Source organism: Mytilus galloprovincialis, chromosome 13, assembly GCF_965363235.1.
Source record: "Mytilus galloprovincialis chromosome 13, xbMytGall1.hap1.1, whole genome shotgun sequence".
NCBI classification, from domain to species: domain Eukaryota; kingdom Metazoa; phylum Mollusca; class Bivalvia; order Mytilida; family Mytilidae; genus Mytilus; species Mytilus galloprovincialis.
Genome location: NC_134850.1, coordinates 64,057,481 through 64,069,874, shown reverse-complemented (window position 1 = coordinate 64,069,874; position 12,394 = coordinate 64,057,481). Strand labels below are relative to the sequence as shown.

Genomic DNA, 12,394 nt, shown 5'->3' with positions numbered 1-12,394 from the left:
GAGAGTTGTCTCATTGACACTCATACCACATCTTCTTATATCTATAGAATCACTATACACTAAAATATTATTCTGAAGGAATCAATATACCCAGAAATATTATTACAAGCCAACCAGTCTCTTTAGTATGTATTGCTACTAAATGTTGTGTACCAAGCAGATACATAGCAAATACCAGCTTTTAGTCTTGTGTGGTCTGTCTGACCCAGTCAGGGATGAAAACTCAAAATAACTGAAACAAGCTTATTTTTAAAAAGCTGTTCTAAATATCATTTTAAAGAAACGAAAAAAGTTCAAATTAATGTTATTTATTAAAATGAGAAACGTAGCAATTACCTTGTATAATACTGTTACCTAAGATATAAAAATATGGTAATATTGAAAAAAACATACACCCTGCTTTAAAAAACCCTCCTACATATTGTATGGAAGAATCATAGGTGTTTAATTGTTACAGAAATTTCAACTTTACAATCTATTCCACTTGAAAAAAGTAAAACAAATAATAATATATTACATTTTTTTGTGACTACTAAACATACAAGTAAAACAATATTAGCATTCTATAAAATATACCATTCTTTTAAAACTATTTGACATTTCTTTTAAACTATTGCAAAAGAATTCACTGGCTAAAATCATAAGGAGCAACATTCAATTTCATGGGCAGGGTGTTAGATATTGTTTTAAAGCAAGAAAATGTTTTACAAAATCACAAGATTTACCATTAAATTCAAAAACAAGTTAAAAAATCTTTTCTACAAAAAATAAGAGTTGTCTCCCATTTGCATAAGCCTTATCATGAAATACTGTTAACAAAAGTACCTACAAATATGGGAGATAACTTACATAACTTAAAAATGCAGTCATGATTGTGAGGAAGGGGCGTTTAATATCAGATAAAATTGAGAATGGAAACACTTTGGAGATGATCATCACGATGACGTAAATATAATTTGAAATCACCATGTCAGACCAAACCACTTAATGCATTATCTAGACTTATGTTTACAAGCTGATTTTATTCAGAGCTCTAAATAATACTGTCATCTTACTTTATTTACATCTGATATAGCATATCTAACATAAAATATATAACAATTATAAGTAACCAATACATTCTAATTTATTGCAGGCCTTCCATGCAGTGAACAAACTAGCTCATATGAGAAGATAAGCATTGTAAGCAGTGTATTCCCTCCCCTTAACCCTAAATCTCAGCCTGGTAGTTTCCATTCCTCACAACTTATGTTCAGTTTGTTAAATTCAAAAACAAGTTAAAATCTTTTTATAAAAAAATTAAGAGTTGTCTCCTATTTGCATTAGCCTTATCACGAAATACTGTTACCAAAGGTACCTTCAAATATGGGAAATAACTCATTAAACTCTAGTAGTTATCTGCAATTATCTGTAGTGATTTGGATGAAGAGTTGTCTCATTGTCAACAGTTTCACATCTTCTTATATTTATTTACTCATAATAGGACAGTAGGAAGTTAGAACAGGAGTAAAACAATATGCCCCCAACTAAAAGGGCATAAAAATAAATTTTAACCAATGGCAGGGGGTTGTTCTCACAAGTCACATCAAAGTCTTACATTAAACACCTAGTACATGTATTAATTGAGACTATTAGAGGGAACTGTAAGCCTATGAAATCGAAAGTAATCAACATATGTGGTTTAAAAGAATAAATCTTTACAACTGGTTCTCCCCTCTTTCTATCTCTCAGAGTAAACATAATTGTATTATTACATATTTTTTTGTCAATAAGTGTTTCCAAGTTCCTCAGATCAACAGAATTCATTCTTCTGCTTCAGTTGATTTTTAAATTAATAAGCACGCTTTCTCTACAAATAGAAAATAAAATATCATTCAAAACATGTAAACTAAAATTCACAAAAAAGTATATATAATGTTGATGTCAGAAGATATTTACATTTTATCCATATATTGGGTAACCAGGAGACAGAAGCTGAAGAAATTCTTCATATAAAGCAGTTCAGAATTGAATCAAATCTTATGGCATCTCAAGTATGAAATGCCACCATTGTACTTACATTTTGCTTCAGATTTGTTTAAAATAAACATGACAATTTTTTCAGGCACCATGGATTAAAATTTTTCATTCAACCAAAGATTTGATGGATAAGGACAATATGCCTTCAAACTAGTTTAACCCTGCCACACTCTGTATGTGCTAGTTATTCAGTGGTTAATGTTTGTTGCTGTGTAACATATTTGTTTTGTTCATTATTTTGGACGTGAATTAGGCAGTTTGTTTTCTCGACTGAGTTTTTTTTACAAATTTCATTTTTTGGCCTACTTATAGTTAACGTAACATGTATGTGGTATGGGTTTTACTCATTTTTGAAGGCAGAATTGTGACCTATAGCTGTTAATTTATATGTCATTTGGTTTCTTAGAGAGTTTTCCAAATTGCAATCATACCACATCTTCATATTTCTATATCTGTAATTAGGTATTGTATTATTATAGAAGCAATAAACTAGAACCGTTCATTATCTTTAATGTTACCTTGAAACAAGGATTTTGTTACCGTCAACATACATACCTTAAAGTTGGTATTATTTTACATCCAGGTCCTATTTTCCTTAGATTTTACTTCAATAAATATCCAGGATAACTGAAAAAAAAATTGAATGTGATGGTAGTAAAAACACTTATTGAAGGCGGTATGTTGACCAATAGTTGGTAACTTCAATATCTTTTAGTCTCTGGTGGAGTCTGGTGTCTCAATGGCAATTATACCACATTTTATTTCGATATTTATACATGTATATGAAATTTAGTCAATGTTATCAATGTCTAATCATAGCAGTTAATACAGATAAATAAGATATACCATTGCTAAAGTGACATATAGGTCGAATGGGCCAAATGTAAATATCAAATTGCTATGAATATACATGTAATTGTTTAGACGTATGTGATGATACACAAATATTATTGCAATGTATAATATATAAACCTATAGATATTATCTAATCAATACATCTTTCTATAATAGGAAGCAATTTTTTTTTAAAAATTCAAATATAAGAAGAGCAGTTTGAACACCGGAAAGAGAGAGAGGAAGATATATAGAAAGAGAAAGAGAGTAAGAGAGAATAGTGTGGTGAGTTTTCAATACATTGAATTTTATTTTAGTATATAGTAAATACAGAATTTTCATTTATAACATGTATAATATTAAATGTAAAGTATTTACATAATGTATGTAATACGTATTTTGGTCATAACTGTTAATTGTGACCTGTGGAACAGGAACTGTACCCTTGCTTTTCTTTCAGGAGCACCAATGTTTTTAAAATTCTCTATTTTATTGGGTTAATTACTCAATCTGGTGTTCTGGTTAGTGTCAGATTTCTCCCTTAGAAATTTATCCCTTTTCTACACTAAAATGCGAACTTGTACATCAAAATCATAGCTGCTGAAATGAAATGACTAGACATTTACTACATGTACCTTATGCATATTTACCTTGTCTTTCGAATGTTAAAGCTTCATGCAGACCCAGTTGTGATGTTCCTCATCTGGGAGATTAATCAGTATATAATCATTCTTCCTTTTTACAAGGATAGGTTGTTGGCATATCTCTCAATCCCAAACATGAAGAACCAGAGAATGTTTACTCAAGCTTTATTTCATTCAGATCAATTGCAGACCAAGTCTGAAGAGACAAATCTACCAAAAATTTCATATCAGAGTTTTCTTCTCCTAGACATCCTTTGAAGGCTGATGACCATCATCCAGCGGGCTATTTAACCCATAACTGGGGCAAGGTTGATGAGTGTAGGGATGTCCGCATGTCGATCAGCCTACACACTTTATCTCTAGGGACCTTGCTACTCCGAGATCCTCTACAGTAAAGCCTAGGACACTAGATCCTAGTTACCATGTGCTGTCACGGGGAGGCACTGTAGAAGTCTTGTTAGTGTAGAGGCTATGTACTGGAAGGAAAGACTTACGCACTCAGCTTTCTTTTCACCTATGAATATAAGCTATCCAGCGGCAGTGTAAGAGTCTATGACTCCCAACCACACTAGACGCATACACAAACCTGTGGTAACACCACCAGCACACAAAAAAAAAGGGGTCATTATTTCAAATTTAGAAAAAAGAAGGTTCATTTATTTAAATTAAGAAAAAGAAATTGTTATTTATTCAAATTTAAAAAAAAGAAATTGTTATTTATTCAAATTTTAAAAAAGAAATGGTTATTTATTCAAATCTAATAAAAAGTAGGGTTTATTTATTTATATATTTTAAAAAAGGAAGAATTATTTATTTAAATTTTTAAAAAGGAAGGTTTATTTATTTAAATTTAGAAAAAGGAATGGTTATTTATCTAAAAACTAGAAAAGGAATTGTTATTTATTTAAAATCCAGAAAAGAAAGTGTTATTTATTTTAATTTAGAAAAGAAAGTGTTATTTTTTTAAAATCTAGAAAAGAAAGTGTTATGTATTTAAATTCAAAAACGAAAGTGTTCATTATTTTGAAATTTATAATGCATTTCATCCAAAAGTACAGGGTTATTTGTACTTCACAAACTTTAAAGCAACTAAACAGTATCAGAACAGTGTGAAATTACAACACCAACAAATTACTTACTTCCCCTCCTTACCCAGCAACTCTCTATTACACTAGGCCATGGAGTAGCCCTCCCCAACCTCCAAATAGACTGGACTCTCATGGGTTAACCCTCCCCTACCCCAAGCCCTTAAAAACAAGTCCCTGGATTTCCATGGGGTAATCCTCCCTGACCCAAAAACCATTAAAAACAAGTCCCTGACTCCCATGGGGTAACCCTCCCCGACCCAAAGCCCTTAAAAACAAGTCCCTGGATTTCCATGGGGTAATCCTCCCTGACCCAAAAACCATAAAAAACAAGTCCCTGACTCCCATGGGGTAACCCTCCCCCACCCAAAGCCCTTAAAAACAAGTCCCTGGATTTCCATGGGGTAACCCTCCCTGACCAAAAAACCCTTAAAATAAGTCCCTGGATTTCCCATGGGGTAACACTCCCAGACCCCCAATCCCTTAAAAACAAGTCCCTGGACTTCCATGGGGTAACCCTTCCCGACCCCCATCCCTTAAAAACAAGTCCCTGCATGGACTCCCATGGATTAACCCTCCCTGACCCCCGATCCCTTAAAAACAAGTCCTTGGACTCCCATTGGTTAACCCTCCCCAATCCCCATCCCTTAAAAACAAGATCCTGGACTCCCCTGGGGTAATCCTCCCCGACCCCTAATCCCATAAAAACAAGTGCCTGGACTCCCATGTGGTAACCCTTAGTGCCTGGACTCCCATGTGGTAACCCTCCCTGACCCCAAGCCCTTAAAAACAAGTCCCTTGACCCCCATGGGATAACCCTCCCCGACCCCCATGCCCTTAAAAATAAGTCCCTGGACTTGTTTTGGGTTAACTATCCCCTACCCTGTTGCCCTTAAATACAAGTGTCTGGAGTCTCACTCTCCCTTTCATCCGACCCCTAGGCTTCTCCTCCAAGACCTCTGAGTTCTTAAATTCCAGTTCCTGGATGTTGCCTTATTCCACCCAAGCTGCTCCAAAGCTCAGTCCCAGGTCAACTATATATAAAGCTGTTGCTATGTGGGTCGAGGGGATAATTAAAGAAAACGAAGAAGAAAACATCAGCAAGCCAGTATAACCTTCACCTTTTATTCTATCCATATTGTGATTGGGTATGGTGATTGGGTATAGTGATGGGGTATGGTGATTGGGTTTGGTGATTGGGTATAGTGATGGGGTATAGTGATGAGGTATAGTGATTGGGTTTGGTGATTGGGTATAGTGATGGGGTATAGTGATGGGGTATGGTGATGGGGTATGGTGATTGGGTTTCATGTCTAGTTTATAGGTAATGTTCTACTGACTTGCTAGTGTTCAATTTTTAAACAATTTAAAAAAAAAAGTAAGTAATGTATTCATGTTGCAATCAGACGCTATAATATTGTTAAATTCAAGTTGTTGGAAGTCCAAATCTCAGTGAAACATTAAAATTTTCAAACTAATTTAGTTATTGTGAGCTAAACTTTGATATCTAAATTTTATAGGAAATGGAATGGTTATTTATTCAAATTTAGAAAAAATTAACAGTTATTTATTTTAATTCAGAAAAAGATAATTACTTTAAAATTCAAAATATTTAAAAGGAAAATTCCCGTAAAAATAATGTATCGCCATTACTTCCATCACGACATAATTCGATTCGGCCTTCCCATGAAAATAATGTATCCATTACTTCCATCACGATATAATTCGACGCCGCCTTCCTATGAAAATAATGTATCCATTACTTCCATCACGACATAGTTCGACTCCACCTTCCCATGAAAATAATGTATCCATTACTTCCATCACGACATAATTCGACTCCACCTTCCCATGAAAATAATGTATCCATTACTTCCATCATGACATAATTCACCTCCGCCTTCCCATGAAAATAATGTATCCATAACTTCCATCACGACATAATTCGACTCCGCCTTCCCATGAAAATAATGTATCCATTACTTCCATCACGACATAATTCAACGCTGCCTTCCCATGAAAATAATGTATCCATTACTTCCATCACGACATAATTCACCTCCGCCTTCCCATGAAAATAATGTATCCATTACTTCAATCACGACATAATTCAACGCCGCGTTCCCATGAAAATAATGTATCCATTACTTCCATCACGACATAATTCAACTTCGCCTTCCCATGAAAATAATGTATCCATTACTTCCATCACGACATAATTCGACTCCGCCTTCCCATGAAAATAATGTATCCATTACTTCCATCACGACATAATTCGACTCCGCCTTCCTATGAAAATAATGTATCCATTACTTCCATCACGACATAATTCAACGCTCCCTTCCCATGAAAATAATGTATCCATTACTTCCATCACGACTCTGCCTTCCCAAGAAAATAATGTATCCATTACTTCCATCACGACATAATTCGACTCCGCCTTCCCATGAAAATAATGTATCCATTACTTCCATCACGACATAATTCACCTCCGCCTTCCCATGAAAATAATGTATCCATTACTTCAATCACGACATAATTCAACGCCGCGTTCCCATGAAAATAATGTATCCATTACTTCCATCACGACATAATTCGACTTCGCCTTCCCATGAAAATAATGTATCCATTACTTCCATCACGACATAATTCAACGCCGCCTTCCCATGAAAATAATGTATCCATTACTTCCATCACGACATAATTCGACTTCGCCTTCCCATGAAAATAATGTATCCATTACTTCCATCACGACATAATTCAACGCCGCCTTCCCATGAAAATAATGTATCTATTACTTCCATCACGACATAATTCGACTCCGCCTTCCCATGAAAATAATGTATCCATTACTTCCATCACGACATAATTCGACTCCGCCTTCCCATGAAAATAGTGTATCCATTACTTCCATCACGACATAATTCGACTCCGCCTTCCCATGAAAATAATGTATCCATTACTTCCATCATGACATAATTCGACTCCGCCTTCCTATGAAAATAATGTATCCATTACTTCCATCACGACATAATTCAACGCTGCCTTCCCATGAAAATAATGTATCCATTACTTCCATCACGACTCTGCCTTCCCAAGAAAATAATGTATCCATTACTTCCATCACGACATAATTCGACTCCGCCTTCCCATGAAAATAATGTATCCATTACTTCCATCATGACATAATTCGACTCCGCCTTCCCATGAAAATAATGTATCCATTACTTCCATCACGACATAATTCGACGCCGCCTTCCCATGAAAATAATGTATCCATTACTTCCATCACGACATAGTTCGACGCCGCCTTCCCATGAAAATAATGTATCCATTACTTCCATCACGACATAGTTTGACTCCATAATTCGACTCCCCCTTCCCATGAAAATAATGTATCCATTACTTCCATCACGACATAATTCGACTCCCCCTTCCCATGAAAATAATGTATCCATTACTTCCATCACGACATAATTCGACTCCCCCTTCCCATGAAAATAATGTATCCATTACTTCCATCACGACATAATTCGACTCCGCCTTCGCATGAAAATAATGTATCCATTACTTCCATCACGACATAATTCGACTCCGCCTTCCCATGAAAATAATGTATCCATTACTTCCATCACGACATAATTGGACTCCACCTTCCCATGAAAATAATGTATCCATTACTTCCATCACGACATAATTCACCTCCGCCTTCCCATGAAAATAATGTATCCATTACTTCCATCACGACATAATTCAACGCCGCCTTCCCATGAAAATAATGTATCCATTACTTCCATCACGACATAATTCGACTCCGCCTTCCCATGAAAATAATGTATCCATTACTTCCATCACGACATAATTCGACGCCGCCTTCCCATGAAAATAATGTATCCATTACTTCCATCACGACATAATTCGACTCCGCCTTCCCATGAAAATAATGTATCCATTTCTTCCATCACGACATAATTCGACTCCGCCTTCCCATGAAAATAATGTATCCATTACTTCCATCACGACATAATTCGACCCCGCCTTCGCATGAAAATAATGTATCCATTACTTCCATCACGACATAATTCGACTCCGCCTTCCCATGAAAATAATGTATCCATAACTTCCATCACGACATAATTCGACTCCGCCTTCCCATGAAAATAATGTATCCATTACTTCCATCACGACATAATTTGACTCCGCCTTCCCATGAAAATAATGTATCCATAACTTCCATCACGACATAATTCGACTCCGCCTTCCCATGAAAATAATGTATCCATTACTTCCATCACGACATAATTCAACGCTGCCTTCCCATGAAAATAATGTATCCATTACTTCCATCACGACATAATTCACCTCCGCCTTCCCATGAAAATAATGTATCCATTACTTCAATCACGACATAATTCAACGCCGCGTTCCCATGAAAATAATGTATCCATTACTTCCATCACGACATAATTCGACTTCGCCTTCCCATGAAAATAATGTATCCATTACTTCCATCACGACATAATTCAACGCCGCCTTCCCATGAAAATAATGTATCCATTACTTCCATCACGACATAATTCGACTTCGCCTTCCCATGAAAATAATGTATCCATTACTTCCATCACGACATAAGTCAACGCCGCCTTCCCATGAAAATAATGTATCTATTACTTCCATCACGACATAATTCGACTCCGCCTTCCCATGAAAATAATGTATCCATTACTTCCATCACGACATAATTCGACTCCGCCTTCCCATGAAAATAGTGTATCCATTACTTCCATCACGACATAATTCGACTCCGCCTTCCCATGAAAATAATGTATCCATTACTTCCATCATGACATAATTCGACTCCGCCTTCCTATGAAAATAATGTATCCATTACTTCCATCACGACATAATTCAACGCTGCCTTCCCATGAAAATAATGTATCCATTACTTCCATCACGACTCTGCCTTCCCAAGAAAATAATGTATCCATTACTTCCATCACGACATAATTCGACTCCGCCTTCCCATGAAAATAATGTATCCATTACTTCCATCACGACATAATTCGACTCCGCCTTCCCATGAAAATAATGTATCCATTACTTCCATCACGACATAGTTCGACTCCGCCTTCCCATGAAAATAATGTATCCATTACTTCCATCACGACATAATTCGACTCCGCCTTCCCATGAAAATAATGTATCCATTACTTCCATCACGACATAATTCGACTTCGCCTTCCCATGAAAATAACGTATCCATTACTTCCATCACGACATAATTCCACTCCGCCTTCCCATGAAAATAGTGTATCCATTACTTCCATCACGACATAATTCGACTCCGCCTTCCCATGAAAATAATGTATCCATTACTTCCATCATGACATAATTCGACTCCGCCTTCGCATGAAAATAATGTATCCATTACTTCCATCATGACATAATTCGACTCCGCCTTCGCATGAAAATAATGTATCCATTACTTCCATCATGACATAATTCAACGCTGCCTTCCCATGAAAATAATGTATCCATTACTTCCATCACGACTCTGCCTTCCCAAGAAAGTAATGTATCCATTACTTCCATCACGACATAATTCGACTCCCGCCTTCCCATGAAAATAATGTATCCATTACTTCCATCACGACATAATTCGACTCCGCCTTCCCATGAAAATAATGTATCCATTACTTCCATCACGACATAATTCGACGCCGCCTTCCCATGAAAATAATGTATCCATTACTTCCATCACAACATAGTTCGACGCCGCCTTCCCATGAAAATAATAATGTATCCATTACTTCCATCACGACATAATTCGACTCCGCCTTCCCATGAAAATAATGTATCCATTACTTCCATCATGACATAATTCGACTCCGCCTTCCTATGAAAATAATGTATCCATTACTTCCATCACGACATAATTCAACGCTGCCTTCCCATGAAAATAATGTATCCATTACTTCCATCACGACTCTGCCTTCCCAAGAAAGTAATGTATCCATTACTTCCATCACGACATAATTCGACTCCCGCCTTCCCATGAAAATAATGTATCCATTACTTCCATCAAACATAATTCGACTCCCGCCTTCCCATGACAAAAATGTATCCATTACTTCCATCACGACATAATTCGACTCCGCCTTCCCATGAAAATAATGTATCCATTACTTCCATCACGACATAATTCGATGCCGCCTTCCCATGAAAATAATGTATCCATTACTTCCATCACAACATAGTTCGACGCCGCCTTCCCATGAAAATAATGTATCCATTACTTCCATCACGACATAATTCGACTCCGCCTTCCCATGAAAATAATGTATCCATTACTTCCATCATGACATAATTCGACTCCGCCTTCCCATGAAAATAATGTATCCATTACTTCCATCACGACATAATTCGACTCCGCCTTCCCATGAAAATAATGTATCCATTACTTCCATCACGACATAATTCGACTCCGCCTTCCCATGAAAATAATGTATCCATTACTTCATCACGATTTCATCAAAATCCGGAAGATGTTCTGTGTTTCTCAACCACTATCCAGTCTATCAGAAACATTCTGAAATTAAACTGAAGAAAGGATTAAAATACCTGAAAAAAACTATTAATTATTATGCATAGATATAACAGTGTATTTTTTTTTTTTTTTTTTTTTTTTTTTTTTTTTTTTTTTATAAAAGAAGAATGTTTGTCACCACTAAATTATCAGAGACCATCTTTCCAACACATTACTTCAAATTAAAATTAAATATATTGCAGGTTACTTCTGATATTAATTATATATATAAACATGAAATAATTTTTTTTTATCACAAATCTGCAATGTTTTGTGTTTGAATCAGTCCCAATAAAATATCTCAATGAAATGTTACTTTTAACTTTCAGGGAAAAAACTACAGACCAAAATATTAAAAAAGTATAGACTTTTGCATAAAATACCAAGTAATGTGAGGAAACCAATCGTATGCAGGAAAAGCTCAGTTGTAGTGACATTTATTCTTGGTATTACTAGTGACAGATAAGTGCTGAAACTTGTACTTACAAGAGATCTAAACACCTCTACAACTATAACCTTCACTGGACAATTGTGAGTTTTAAAATAAAACGAGTATGGACGTCATGCAGTCAGATAAAGCAGAGGTATCTACTGCGCCAACTGTAGGGAATTTTATTTTTTTACCAGTGTATGTCATTTTGTTTTACTATATACTGCAACTCCAAGAACTTTTTTTGTTGGTGACTGTCTTTGTGTGATTTTTTTTGTGTGTGAATTTTTTACGTGTGAATTTTTTGCGTGTGAATTCGTTGTGTGTGAATTTTTAGTGTGTGATTTGTTTTGTATGTGAATTTTTAGTGTGTGAATTTTTAAGTCAGTTGTGTTGTATGTTTACCCAATTTTGGCTCCTCCGTCGTAATTATTGTAATGTTAACCAATTATGTCAATAAAAAGAAACAAGTAAGGCAAATACCACCCGTTTTCAAATTGTTCAGGTTGTCATAATGGAGTGGACCATTTGACTTAACCAGGTTTTATAGATTCCCCATTTTTTAATTTACCATGAAGTCTATGCAAATAGATATGGCACTATGGAATGATTTTTAAGGTCATATTCAAAGAGGAGACCCTCAAGGTTGATGAAGGATGTCAAGGTCAGAGTCATGCCCTTCAGAACGATGTTCATAATACAACATCTATACTAAAATAAAAACCAAAATTTGAATGTTGTAAAATTTTTATAAACAACTGGTCTGAAGAAAAAAGTTATAAAAATTAAAAAAAAA

The 12,394-nt window shown here is 35.5% G+C and overlaps 1 long non-coding RNA gene across 1 annotated transcript; it reads right to left on the bottom strand.

Annotated features, from left to right (window-relative positions):
* Positions 1-292: 292 nt before the first annotated feature.
* On the bottom strand, positions 293-4,125 carry LOC143056270 (uncharacterized). The gene is made up of 3 exons (XR_012972277.1): positions 3,504-4,125; positions 2,575-2,646; positions 293-1,849 (listed from the first exon to the last, which is right to left on the bottom strand). It is a non-coding gene; the product is annotated as an uncharacterized LOC143056270 (long non-coding RNA).
* Between the last annotated feature and the right edge of the window lie 8,269 nt (positions 4,126-12,394).